The following is a 15,503-nucleotide window of genomic DNA, read 5'->3' as shown; positions in this document are numbered from 1 at the left end:
TTTCCTCGCACAGCTTAGGTGGAAACGCAGCCTTACGCCCGTATTCACAAACATTACTATAAGGTCTTACAGTGCGCGTGGACGCACAGGGTGACACACGAACCAATCACAGAGCTCTATTCAACGCTGTGCGTTCGATTTGCTGCTTCACTTAAGCAAGCATCGTTTGTGAATACGGGCGTTAGACGCATTTATAACTTTAGTTTTTACCCGACTGTACCAAAAAGAGGGTTATTTGCCAAGCCAAAAAGAGAGCAACTTGTAATCATATTATAATAAATGACACGAAAAGTTTCAGAATGAATGGTTGTTTGTTATTCCTTCAAGCATAGGATTACTGAACAGATTTTGATAGATTATGAATAAAGTTCATTAATGAGATGACTCTATAACATTTTATTACTTAGTAACCTTAGCTCCTAGCCTACATCATATCCTACATTATAAATACGTATTATTGCGTCATCTTAATACATATCTATTCCTTGGCAAATGCTAGCTTTTTTATTCGTTCGTTTCAGCCGAAAGACGTCCACAGCTGGACAAAGGCCTCCCCCAAGGACTTCCACAAAGGCCGGTCCTGCGATTTTTTTATTTAACAAAAAGCTATAAAAGAACATACGATTAGATCTGGATTGGAGTGGAGTGCAAGGTGTTCTGGAGTGGAGGCTACGTACCGGAAAGCGCAGCGTAGGACGTCCACCCACAAGGTAGACCGACGACCTCATAAAGGTAGCAGGAAGGCGCTGGATGCAGGCCGCCACCAATCGGCCATTGTGGAAATCATTGGGGGAGGCCTATGTTCAGCAGTGGACGTCCTATGGCTGAAATAATGATGATAATGACGATTAGATCTTAATTTTCTGTCCATAGCCAATGTGAGGAAAATACAAGTTGTGTTACGAGTGGATTAACTACAATAATACAGCAGCAGGGGTTCGAACCCGCGTTCCTCGGATCTCTAGTCAGTCAGTCCAACACCGACACCACTGGACTATTGTCGCTTTATTCTGAAATCAATTCGCTTCTGTTTTTTTGTACTTCGATCGAAACGATAGCGAAATTTAACATACATCACTCATGTTACTTGTTATAGTTAAGGCTGTACTTTTATATCGACTTACAGATTTACGCCCGTATTTACAAACATTACTATGAGGTCTCACAGTGCGCGTGGACGCACAGGGTGACACACGAACCAATCACAGAGCTCTATTCAACGCTGTGCGTTCGATTTGTTGCTTCACTTAAGCAAGCATCGTTTGTGTGCAATGTCGATGTAAAATCATTGTCTACTAATGTGAAACTATAAAGCACTCAGAATCAATTAATCAGCTACCAGTTTAGAGAGCTTAAGGATGTACACCGATTTCAAGTTTTATCAAGTGTCATTAATCGATAATTAGTAATTAAGAATGCCTAACTGGTTTGATTATTTAGTTCAGGTGTAAGTATAGTCGTATGTGAGAAAAAAATGTTGATCGAATAAATTATGTGGGTGTTCCTGTTCGTGTTGCACAATGCACATTTTTGGGGGAATGTAGCACGTAAAATTTCACAGTGTTTTGCTTGATGTGGTGTGGTGATAAATCCAGGGATGTTATGAATATGAAGTTTCGGTTATGGAGACGGATATGAAATAATTTCGGATTATCCGAAAGTTTCGGATAATTTCGGTTACGAATATTAGAATTTTAAAAATGTAAAATTCAAATAGCAAGATGCTGCGCGAGTACTATGACGGCATCTATGATAAAGCTAAAACAGGCGGGGATATCAGATAGTGCCAGGGAATGCCAGACAAGTAGCAAATTATTAAAAAATATTAAGATTTTTTAAACTCTGCCTATATTCGAAACTATCCGAAACTTTTGAATCGGTTTCGGTTACGGTTACGGATATTTTGGATATCCGACAGTTTCGGTTACGGTTACGGATATCCATAACGATGGAACCGAACCGTAAATTCCCTGGTTAAATTCGAAAATTTTAGGGTGTAGATGTAGAATTTGAAAATTAATAGAAGTCGATTTAACGGTTTATTAAAACTTTACTAAAACCATGCGTTAATGAGTAGAGTCCAGAAAGAAAAGCAACCAAGGGACAAACATGCGATCATCAGGCCTTTTTTTTGCGTCGGGAAATGCTTTGCATGCCCACTGGCTGAAGGGGACAGTCAGTCAGTGGGTTATGTGGGACTCTCCCCGCCGCGGGAGGGCGGGCCTACCCACTAAAACCCGACGGTGTCCTCCGGGGCCATTTGATACGAAGCCGCGAGTTATCATCAGGCCTCCCCAGGCCCTGGCCAGCGTGGGGAGTGTAGGCCAAATCCTCCATTTGCCTCTGGTAAATTAGAGAGGGTCGTGCTACTGCAGTGGATACTAAATGACTTGATGATGATGAATCATTTATACACTCCGCATCAAATAAATCGCACCTCCCGCGACAAGCACTTATCAAACGTATGCATCCCCACTTCCCACCAACATTGGTACCATTTGAAAGCCTAGTTCTAAACTTCATTTCATTAAAGGAAAGGTTTTTACCCCAAAAATGTGTCTTTACAAGGATCCAGAGTCACTTCTGCAAAAAATAGGTAGTTACGCTATAGCCATTTTTTATGACTATATAACTGTTAAGTTGGGATTAATCGCTATCCATCTGTTAAAGAGGACACGTGAGATCTTTATTTGGTTTTATAACCATAAAAATTGGTCTAATTGATCCCAGAGGTGAGCCCAAAGTGAGGTCTATTTTCAAGTCACATTTATGGTATATGTTAATCATTTATTTAGAAATGAAATGTATTTTTCTTTAAGGATATTTATTGGGCTTTCAAATAACACCAATATTGTTGGGGTACCATGATTGTGTCAGAAGAAAATCTTTAAAGTTCGCGTCGCGGAAGGTGCGGTTTATTTGATGTTGAGTGTAGTTTAGACTGTACTCTAATCAGACGCAATCATTAGGCAGTATTATTTGCATACTAGCTGTGCTCGCAACTTTGTACGCGTAAAAATAGTTTGAGTAATATTTCCCGTTTTTTCAACATTTTTCTTGACAGTTCTGTCCCTATTAATTGTAGGGTGATAATAAACAAAAGCCTTCCTCAATAAATGGGCTATCCAACACAAACATTATTTTTAAGTGGTTCTTGAGGTTCAAGTAAAAAACAAAGTTTTCATCTTCTCTAGATTCTTCTTCTTTTCGTGTCGACAACAAAACAAACCTACACAGTGTCAGCCCGAAACTCCCACGAGAGTGGCGTTGTCAGCAGCACTCATCAAATCCTCCTGCGTGCAGTTGCTCGGGCACTCAGGGCACGACATCAGATGCTTCATCAACTGGGGAATAAAACCGCACCTGCACTCCATGTTCAAGCAATCCAAGACCTGACCAGATTGTCCTTACTACGGAAGTCTATTAAAGACTTCCAGGTAAGCCAGGGGAGCTCATGACCAAAATCAAAATCAAAAAATCAAAATCAAAAAGAGAGGGTCATGCTCCTGCATTGGAGATTAAATGATCTGAGGTGCGCACGCGATGCGTGGACGCGTGGAGGCCCACTGTGGTTTAGCCATCCTTTTCTAATTGGTCACTCAAACACCGTGGTTTCGAACAGCATACTAATTACCATAGTGGCAATAAACGCATTATTTAGAAAGGTGGTAACTAATGCCGTAAGTTTAATAAATAAATAAATGCGTAAGCAGTGTGTTGCTAGGTTCATTGTATTACGGGACAAAAAGTAATTAAGTAAGGTTTCAAATCGTGGTTGATTTTTTGGGGAATAACTTTAAAAACGATGAATGATACTACATGATTATCGAAAAGCATCTTTCGATTCAGTTTGTGAGAAATCGGGACATCTAGCTTCCGAAGTTCCGTCCTTAACTAGGTCCCTCCACCAGGCAGTAAAAATAAATATTATTTTTATAAAACTTTGTTTATACAAGTAGGTTTTTTAAAAAGCACTTTTACACGTCCCAGTATTAACCCTACCACTGCTTCGGAACAATAATAGGATCAGTGCTGAGAAGAAGAATTATGAAATAAAGAAAAATAAAAGAAAGATAAAATACATATAAGATTCCGAACTAAACATATTTTATTACGTCGCCACGCATACTTAGTGTGGTGTAGCATTATTTCATATTCCACATTTCAACCATCTCTTATTAATATTAAACTGAAATAAAAACAAAGTACCCTTTTAACACTTCTTTTATGTAAATGAATGGGTGATTTTCGCATCTTTTGCCTAATTAATTATCCATTAAAACTGAATGAGAGTATAACTTGTCTTTCATACAAAAAATATACTGAACTTTTTTAACTCGGGTTAAAATAAAGCAAATGCTGCATAAAATTGTTGAACTACATATTTGAGAGTGTGTGAGCTTCAATAAAGCTTTTGTAACTCTGAAAAACGAACTAAAGTCGCTGACATGGCCCAACGGATTAGCAAGCTGAAGTGGCAATGGGCAGGGTACATAGTACGCAGAACTGACGGCCGATGGGGCAGCAAGGTTCTGAAGTAGAGGCCGCGTATCGGAAATCGCAGCGTGGGATGTCCACCCACAAGGTGGACCGACGACATCGTAAGCAGGAAGGCGCTGGATGCAGGCCGCTACCAACCAGTCATTATGGAAATCATTGAGGGAGGCCTATGTTCAGCAGTGAACGTCCTATGGCTGAAATTATGATGATGATGAAATAAAATCAGATTGAGTACCTAATTTAAGACACTTAAAATATATCTATTAAAAGATAACAGAAAGATATTATTATGTATAATAATTGATTTTATTTTATCGCAAAACATGGTAAGAAACATAATTTTTACAACTTACAATTTTCAAAGCGTTAGCGCATTCTGTAATCTTCAATCTAACAAAAAATACCACACTTAATTTAAACACTACATATTTAACATGTTAAAAGCGATTTTTGATACTAAATGCCATTCACAAGTCAATTCTGAATTAATTTACGATTAGCTTACTTTAAACCTGTTTAAAATAAGTGTTTTATATAACCACTTAAAATTCTGTAGGCGGTGTAGGAACACTATTTTACGATTCACTAGTTATATCGTTTCTAGATAAATTTCATTTTATGGCCTCTCATTATAGGAACAGGGTTGTCAAAATTATTTTTTAATATCACAAATCAAACTTGACCGGGACAAACTTGACCTTCACTGGTTGGGTTATCGGCGGTCAAGCTGTAGATCCTGGCTACACAGGAGTTGCAGCGGTGGGATAGAGAGGTGTGATTTCTTTTCTCTTACAAATAAAATCTAATTTATTTTCAAAGTTTTTATATAAAAACAAAGGCTCATTTTTGTGTAAGTTAATCTTGCTCTATCACAACTTCACAAGAGTTATTCATTATTACTTTATGTTTATACGTAGAGAACAATTTATTCACTATTTAAACCAAAGTATTTCTATGTTAGTCTCTTTAACATCTATTTTCTAGCTGATCAAATATTTTTGAAATCAGACAAAAATCATTCAATGCAAGGCTTTAAAAGTGCACTTTTATATGTCCCAATATATTTTTTGTAAATAACTTGAAAAAATCGAACTGCCTAAGGCGGGAATCGAACCCACGACCTTTTGCTTGCCGGGCGACTGCTATTCCATCCTCTTCCATTTGTATAGGGCTATTTATGCTCGTTTTCACCATAAATGCCTGTTTTATGTGTTACCTACCTTACCATAGGGGTCACATAAAACTTAGGAATTGATAGGACAATTCGTGGGTTCGATTCCTGCCTTAGGCAGTTATTTTGAGAAGCGACTCTACATGCAATTTTTTTGTATTAACCCTATCATAATAATGTAGGCTTGTGCTGAGAAGAAGCAATGTAACTTTCAAGACACAAACAGACAACTCATTTTCTTGCGTATGTTAGTTTGGTGTTTATTGAAGTAGTTAAAATGATAATGAAAACATAAACAATACAAAACACAACGAAACTAAAGTTATGATATAATTATTTGCATCTTTCATTGCTTGCATTATATGCACAGTGAATTTAATATACTTACTTGACTTGAAATTAACGCCCGTATTCACAAACATTAACTATGAGATCTCACTGAGACCTTTAGGTAAGTATTTACTGTATTTCTAAAAAAGAAAAGGACAGAATAATTTGTTAATGCCAATGCTAAAGATATGTGGGAAATAATAATTTTAAGTAGACATTTGCTAAAAAAATTCACATTTCTACATTTAAATACATTTAACGTCTAAAATAACGAACGCGAGTCTATTGTCATTAACGCATTCATAAGCAATTAAGAGGAATATTTTAATTGAATTATGGTTTATGACACTATAATTTATTTTATTGACCTACCCATCCCGTCTGGCCAGCGTGGGGAGTGTAGACCAAATCCTCCATTTGCCTCTGGTAAATTGGATAGCAATTACTTCTGCAGTAGAAGATAATAAATTGCCTGATGATAAGATTATATTTTAGTCTCTATCTTCCTTTTATTTCGTTTTGGTTAGATTTTTGTTCTTATTATAAAACTCAAAGGTGACTGACTGACTGACTGACTGACTGACTGACATAGTAATCTATCAACGCACGGCCCAAACCACTGGACGGATCGGGCTGAAATTTGGCATGCAGGTAGATGTTATGACGTAGGCATCCGCTAAATCCGGATTTTACGAAACTCCACCCCTAAAGGGGTAAAACGTGATCCACGCGTACGAAGTCGCGGGCGGCCGCTAGTGTACCTATAAGCTAGAACTAAAAGACACCTAAACAAAAGTCAATGAGTTTGTGTATTTTATCATAATTGGCTTGTGTCTCACCTGATGGTAAGTGATGATCAGGCCGAAGGTGGAAGCGAGCTTCACCCGGAATCCTCAACCACGGAGGAACTGGCTATCTTACCTCTAACTGTCGGAACACAACAATGCTGTTAACATTGTTGTTATTTAATAAGACATTGAACTTAGCACGCATACCTACTTATTTATAATCAAATTACCAATATGTATCTTCAAACGAGGCTACTGTGTCAACAAAAAGAGTTTATTATACAGGGTGTTAGGTAAATGGGTATATGAACCGACACTAGCCCATGTTAACATGGGCATATAAATGGTATGGTGTTATCAAAAATTTGATATCATCATTTTATTTTTCATACAAAATAAATTTTATAAAATCCGATTTTTATGAAAATTAAAATAATTGAAATGAAGATACCTATCAATTTTCTGACTTCACCATACCATTTATATGCCCATGTTAACATGGGCTAGTGTCGGCTCATATACCCATTTACCTAACACCCTGTATATTTTTATAGTTCACATATTTATTTTACCATAATCGGTTTCTGATTACGCCATTATAGTTCACGAACTTATGAAGTTTTGACGTTTATAAATGCAAACAGTCTTTAGAAAACCATGATTGATTGTCCTAGATGTGACTGGATCCCATGGGAATTAGGCTAAAGGTAAAAATAGTTTTTACCTACATTCTTAGATTAATCTATGCCTATATTTAATGATTTATGTCACATAACAAAGGTTCCTAACGTCCGATGCTTGCATAAGTGAAGCAGCAAATCGAACGCACAGCGTTGAATAGAGCTCTGTGATTGGTTCGTGTGTCACCCTGTCCGTGCGCACTGTGAGACCTCATAGTAATGGTTCGTGAATACGGGCGTAAGTTTCTTCCACCACCAGCACCAGCCGATTTTTACCGAAGTGGTGGTAGAGCAAGCTATATTAGTAGGTAAGTACTCTTTAAAAGGTACATTAGTAGCTGCCCCGGCGAACTTTGTACCGCCTATGTTCATCAGAAATAATGTAGGATTCGAATTATAGATTTTTTCAAATCGGTTCAGTAGTTTCGGAGCACATTCAATACTAACAAACAATCAAATATTTCTTCTTTATAATTAGTATAGACAACCTACAACGTTCTATCTAGTAAAATCCTAGGTCCGCAATGACAGGTATTATTCCCCCGGGACAAACTTGACCTTCACTGGTTGGGTTGTTGGCGGTCAAGCTGTAGATCCTGGCTACACAGGAGTTGCAGCGTTTGGAACGAGAGGTGGGAATAGTCCCGTAACCAAGTAAAATACTGCTGACGAACCGACAATAAACCGACAAAACTTTTCCTCCGAGAATGTCGTATGTTTGCCTTTATTTATTCATAGCAATTTTATGGTACTACATACTTAATGATTAGGCCTTCAAATTACTACTGTTAAACATTCAATTATTTGTGCTATAACTTTTGCCCGTAGCGTTACTTGTCGAATTTTGCTCTGCCTGAGAAAAAATCAAGCGTATGAGCTTTTTAGGGTACCGTAGTCCTGACAAAGAACCCTTATAGTTTCGTTATGTCCGTCTGTCTGTCCGAGGTTTTGCTTGGAAACTATTAGCACTAGAGAGCTGTAATTTTGTGGAGGTATGTACCTATATTAATCACGCCGACATATTTTTATCTACAAAAAGGAAGCTCTTGGCTTGCATCTCACCTGATGGTAAGTGATGATCAGGCCGAAGGTGGAAGCGAATCAACCTAGAATCCTCAATCACAGAGGAACTGGTTGGGTACTTCTCATTTACACTCAAATTTGATGGTCACACAATAATAGTTCATAAACGGTATAAGTTACAACAATAACTTTGAAATCAGATGATAAAATATCTATTTAGCTACATACAAAATAAATTTTATCGTAATAGAAGCAAAAATAATACGAAAAAATCACATGAAACGATAAAAAACGGGGTCATTTTTCGCGTTCTCATCGTGTCACACCTTCGGTTGCAATGAAACATTTGGTTACTGCATTCACAATTTTCATTCAATTTGTGTGTAGCATATACTAAAATCATCGTAATTAAATATACTTTCCACACAATAGTCTCACCCTTAAAACCAATTGCGTAGAATCTTGTAACTTGGTAGGTGACGTAATCGGTAAAATTTTATCTTGTATTTAAGTAGGTACCTATTTATATTATGTTATTGCTATTTATCTATGAAAATAAGACAAAATATATGTTTTATAAACACTTAAGAGTCATTTACAGTAGTAAAGTTTGAAAAAATTATTGCTGTGAAGTACAGAATCACTTTCGTGGCATCAAAAAATTCAAAACACTAAAGCTTCCAAACGAGACTCACTATTTGACTGATTTACTGAGAATACAATCTTCACATCAAGCGCTACAATTTTTGTTTACAAAAAGTTTAAATTAGTTAGAAATAAAATTCGCCATGAAGGTGACGATGAGAACCGTGGCGATGAGAAATAGCCGGTTATCTTACCTCCAACTGCCGGAACACAACAACGCTGTTAACATTGTTGTTATGGTGACAAACTTAGGTAAGATGGTGGTAGCTAGCGGACTTAGAACAAGCCCTACCACCAACCAAATCGAACAGAAAAATCTGCCCCCACTGGAAATCAAATCTGGAAACCCTGGGGCGGCTAATCTATCTCTGTACCAAAAATCTTCAGCTTGGATAGGTCTTTTAAAATGGCTTAGGGGTTTCTAAGATCTGTTTTTCGGTTTAAGGATCCATTTGCAAAATGTTAAAGTTTAAAGTGTCAATTTTTGTTCGAGTAGGGCGTCCTCTAAAAACTAAACTGTTGTCTTGAAAAATCTGGAAAAATTCGTAATGATACTGCTTTTCATGAACTTTCAAAGAAAACTATAGCGGTTAAGATACATCAGTTAGTTTAAGGGTAATAGTAATTTAACTCATATATATCTATATTATACAATTTCTTAACTAGTGAAAATTCGTTAGAAGAAAGTATTAAAAGTGACTTTAGATGAAGTAGGTAATTGCTTGCTTCTGAAATATATTGTGTTAACGACGGACAACTACGGAACCCTACACTGCGCGTGGCACGACACGCACTTGGCTAATTTTTATTTCTTGAAAATATTACAAACAAACAGACAAAGTATACCTAATACATATATTCAATTGATCTACTTTCTCAATCGATAACTACGTTCATTATTTCCACCTAAATGCTGTTAATCTTGTTGCGTTGATCCATTTTAATGGGATTCCAGTTTGTATGGAACCGGTATTTTTTATGGCCATGGTAATTGAATTTAACGGCCTTAGTGTGTATGAAATGAGCGTGTAAAAGTATTATATTGATGATTAAAAAGCAATACATAAAGTATGGACAAGAGCATGTCAAGTTAAACACAGTGTAGTTTGTAATAGGTACCTATGTTATTGCAATAAAAATAAATATAGCTTGAAGTGCTATAATTGTACTTTGAGCTTGCATATCAATATTGATGTATTGACAGTTACATGGGACTATTCCCACCTCTCGTTCCCACCGCTGCAACTCCTGTGTAGCCAGGATCTACAGTGTGACCGCCAACAACCCAACCAGTGAAGGTCAAGTTTGTCCCGGGGGAAAGTTAAACTGTCATTGGACCTGCAACGAAATTAATCAGAAGAACATAGGAGGAGTTTGAAGTTAAGGTCATCGGGCCTCCCCAACCCGTCTGGCCAGCGTGGGGAGTGTAGACCAAATGACGTATGACACAATGAGTGTAAAGCATGACCCTCTAATTTACAAGCAAATGGAGGCATTTGCTTGTAAATTAGAGGGTCATGCTTCCTATTGTGGAGACTAACTCCCGTATTCTATGAGGTCTCACAGTGAGCGTGGATGCACAAGGTGACACACGAACCAATCACAGAGCTCTATTCAACGCTGTGCGTTCGATTTGCTGCTTCACTTACGCAAGCATCGTTTGTGAATACGGGCGTTAACTTGACATGATGATGATAATTTGAATCACTTATCTATTGATGCTAATACGGTTTTTAAACTAAAGATATGAATTATATAATTTCTAGAGTCTAGATTAAAAGATTGTATAATAAATATCTAACAATTAGGTAACTCTGTTTCTAAATATTTTTGAATACACTTGTAGTTTCGAAAGAGAAAGTTAAAAAATGCAATAAAGTTTATTATGCATTTCTAGTCTTAAATTTTGCAAACTGCTCACGTAAAAAGATATAATGGATATTTCGAAGCGTTTATATCGAATTTGAAAGCAATTTGAATAGTTTAAACTATTAAAAATCGCATAAATATAGGGTAAGTACTCAACATCTCTCACGATGTTAATTAAGATGGAAAGTGCTAAAGGTTAATTAATGGGCTTACTAAAAAATGCTTGCTCTGAATTTAGAAATAAACCAGTGTTACTTCGATAGTGAGTGTAGTAGAAGTTAATAAATGAAAAGAGTGGACTGTATAAAATTAATTGTCTATTCTGTATAAATTTACAATAATATCGAGACCGTTTAGTGCAAAGTCGTTGAAGAGAGTGCGTCAGGATCGTCTTCTTAGATGTTCGCTCGCGAACCGAACATTGCTCGTTCGTTCGCCGAACGCTCGCCGCTCCCTCCGGTCACGCCGCCCGCGGGCAATGTCCGTGAGTAGACAACCAGTTTTGTTGTAAAAATACCTACTTTTGCTTTTTTTAGAAAACAGTGGGCTTAGTGTGAGTTTATATCAAACGTCCTCACTAGCACGGTAATGTATGACGAATTGTACAGCGCCTCTAGCGGAAACGTTCAAGAACTAAAATACGCGCTAATTTCAGGAACTACGGGTCCGATTTGAAAGAAACATTTTTATTAGATAGCCCATTTATTGGGGAAGGCATAGGCAATAATATCACGCTACGACCAATAAGAGCGTCAATGAAAAATGTTTCAAAAAACCTTAAAAATATATCCAAACTATTTTCACGCGTACGAAGTTGCGGGCACGATTAGACAATTATCATATACCTAGGTAATATAAAACTTATTGTCTACTTTCTGTTTCGTCCAGTTTGCAAGATGGCTAATTCAACTTCAGAAGTAAAGGCGTAGTCGTACCGCAAATTGCAAAAACACAAATTGGGGACACAATAAAACTAAAAACAGTAGGAATTCTCCGCTAAGACCTTGACAAAATTACATTTGTGATTGTGACAGGTTTTTCGCAATTGTTTTGCAGAGCGAAGTAAGGCTGAGTTGCACCGTCTTGCTTTAACTTTAACAAACGTCAAAAATCTGTCAAGCTCCATACAAACAAAACCGGTTATTATAATAGTTACGGTTACAGTAAGTTGGTTTAAAAAAAAAAAAAAAAAAAAAAAAAAAAAAAAAAAAAAAAAAAACTCAGCCGTAGTTAGGTAATTAATTAAGTCTTGTNATCCTTCAGAAGGAGGCAGCGGAGCGCGAGCGAGAGAACGATCCTCTCGCCCCATCGCTCCGCAGGCGGAGAAGGGGCCGGAGAAGGCAGTTGTACGACCGTTCTACTCTGCCCCCAGGTGGCGGCCAGCAGGCCGGGGGTGCGGGGGCACCCTTGTCACCTTCGTCTGACGGGAACGGCTTGGTGTTTCGGGCATTCCCGTCGGACAAGGGGGGCGTGTAGGGTCCGCCGTGTAGGCGAGCTGTCGCTGTAGCGTGGTGTCGCGGAAGTCTAAGGCTACGGCCGGATACTCGCGACACCCCCACTCGGGCTACGACGAAACGCCGCGGAGGTTTTAGTGGGTATACCCCGTCCTTTTCCCTTTTTAGGGCGCCGGGAGTCCCACACACCACCCTGTCCCCCTGCAGTGGTGATAGTGCGCAAAGCATTTCCTCCGCGACAAAAAAAAGGGGGGCCCAAAACGAGCTGTGCCTAGAGGCCCCGAGATGGTTAATCCGGCCCTGCTTGTCAGGACTACGGAACCCTAAAAAAGCTGGCGTGAAGCTGTAATTGACTTTAACTTCTGTCACCTGTACCTGTTAAAACAAGACTCTAACATAGATTTTACACTTTTTCGCCATCTCATCTAACTCTGTTGATTATTTTAATGATTTTAAAGACAGTTAAATTTGAACTAATTGAGTTTTCAGGGCCTGAATTTAGATTTTTTGAGGTTTTGTACACATACATTTTTGTATAACGGCGTCAAGTACCTACAAAATAGCAAAAAACTATATTGATCAACTGCAGTATAGGTAACAATATTTTAAAGGTACATCACGCATACACATGAACATAACTAAATTGTAATTGATCTGGGGGCACGGCAGTGCCCCCACCAAGTCGAGCAAAAAAGCGGCACGGCCGTACCATCCTTTTCTCGAAGCAATTCAGGCCATTTTCGACCGCCTGTAACTTCGTTGTGGATAAAACTAGAAGGCTGAATTTTCATTAGCTATGCAGGCATTGTAAAGACACGGTATATTTAAAACTAGCTTTCCGCCCGCGGCTTCGCCCGCGTGGAATTTTGTCTGTCACAGAAAAACTTTATCGCGCGCGTCCCTGTTTCAAAAACCGGGATAAAAACTATCCTATGTTCTTTCCCGGGACTCAAACTATCTCTATGCCAAATTTCATCAAAATCGGTTGCGAGGTTTAAGCGGGAAAGCGTAACAGACAGACAGACAGACAGACAGACAGACAGACTTACTTTCGCATTTATAATATTATAGTTGGGATTTCATTCAATTTGAACCAGTAGTTTAAGAATTATAACGGGTCAAAGTTACTTAATTTTGTCACTCACTGACTGACTCACTGACTCACTGACTCACTCACTGACTCACCGATCATCAAAACTCTAAGGCACTTCTAGCAGACCTAGAAGCTTCAAATTTGGAATATAAGTAGTGTTTGGTGTATGAATCAAGGAAAAACTAAAATATTTGGGGGCACGGTAGTGCAACCGCCAAGTCGAGTAAAATTTTTCAATTTCGGTCCAGTTTTCTAGATACATAACTGCTGTCTACAAAATACAAAAAGAAATGAGATTTGGGGGCACGGTAGTGCAACCGCCAAGTCGAGTAAAATTTTTCAATTTCGGTCCAGTTTTCTAGATACATAACTGCTGTCTACAAAATACAAAAAGAAATGAGATCCCATCAAAAACAATACTTGTCAAAAAAACCAAGTCTCGCAACTCAGTTGTTCTACGGTAAAAAGTTGTGAGATCCATGTAATACCAAGTCCAGGCCAGGAAATCTTTAACGTTTTACATAAATATATTGACTTGGCCATCGCATGAAAACACGTGTAAATTAAATTATTTAGTGCGATGGCCAAGTCAATAATTTATGTAAAACGTTAAAGATTTCCTGGCCTGGACTTGGTATTACATGGATCTCACAACTTTTTACCGTAGAACAACTGAGTTGCGAGACTTGGTGACAAGTATTGTTTTTGATGGGATCTAATTTATTTATTTATTTTATTTTATTCAAAACAACAAACAATTACATAATATAATTATAATTATTCTAATTATACAACAGAAAACAGGTTCAAACATTTTTTTCACTTTCTAGCCAAACAGTGCGAACCTACCGTATCATAAACGATGTTATGTTAGGCTTAACCGCATCTGGAGCGTCGGAAGATCAAGCTAGACTCATTAAATAATAATTAGATATAAACCTAACAAGTTCTATTCTAAAAGCAGTCGAAATTAATTTTAATAAAAAAATAAAACCGACTCTAGGCTTTTCAAAAAGCGCTTTTACACGTTCCAGTATTAACCCTACCACTGCTTGGGAGCAATAAATGGACCAGTGCTGAGAAGAAGAAGCGCTAGAAACTGTCACAATTATCAGCCTATTTTTCAATCAATAGAGTTTTGACCTTTGTTATGAACTAAGCACCTTTTCAAAATCAAAGTAACAATTCTTTATTTGTATAGACTATTTAAATAGTAGTTAGTTAGTAATAGTACAAATCGTCAAGGCCATGGGGCCGGCCTGGCTTTGCTCTTAAGGAGCCTCTACATGTCTCATATCTTTTTACAGCGCTTTGAGACAAACATTTGGCAATTTTCGTAAATTATATACCTTTTTGTCTTCTTAGCTCCATAACCGTTCGACATTTTCATCGGTGTACCTACTTTCTATGTATACGATAATCGGCCCCCATCGAGAGCGTACACTGAAAGTACAGCAATAGTATAATGTGACGTACGTACGACACTTTCACCATAACAACTTTTTGAGTTTTGAGAATGAAACACATTTTGCGCCAAACTGGTCTTATTTTTTGGACCAAATGTAACTAACTTTTATTTTAGAGATAAGTATGTAGGCTGGTATGCATTATAATAAATCAAGTTTAATAATACACCTCAATCTGAATTCATTTTATAGTCTTAAAAATGTAGATTTTTCGTTCAGAATTTATTACCATTATTGAGTTTCTTGCCCTGCTTCTTCTCAGCACTGGCCCATTTATTGTCCCGAAGCAGTGGTAGGGTTAATACTGGGACGTGTAAAACCGCTTTTTAAAAGTCTATTAATTAGCAGAACATGTTTATTTTCTGCTAATTAATAGACTTTTAAACACATTTGTGTTTTATGATTTATGTTACATACAAAATCAAGAAGGTAGGCGCTGGATGCGGCCCAATGGAAATCATTGGGGAGGCCTATGTTCAGCAGC

Source organism: Ostrinia furnacalis, unplaced genomic scaffold (assembly GCF_004193835.3).
Source record: "Ostrinia furnacalis isolate ACB-3 unplaced genomic scaffold, ASM419383v2 OfSCF1132, whole genome shotgun sequence".
Taxonomy (NCBI): Eukaryota; Metazoa; Arthropoda; class Insecta; order Lepidoptera; family Crambidae; genus Ostrinia; species Ostrinia furnacalis.
This window is presented reverse-complemented; position numbering follows the sequence as displayed.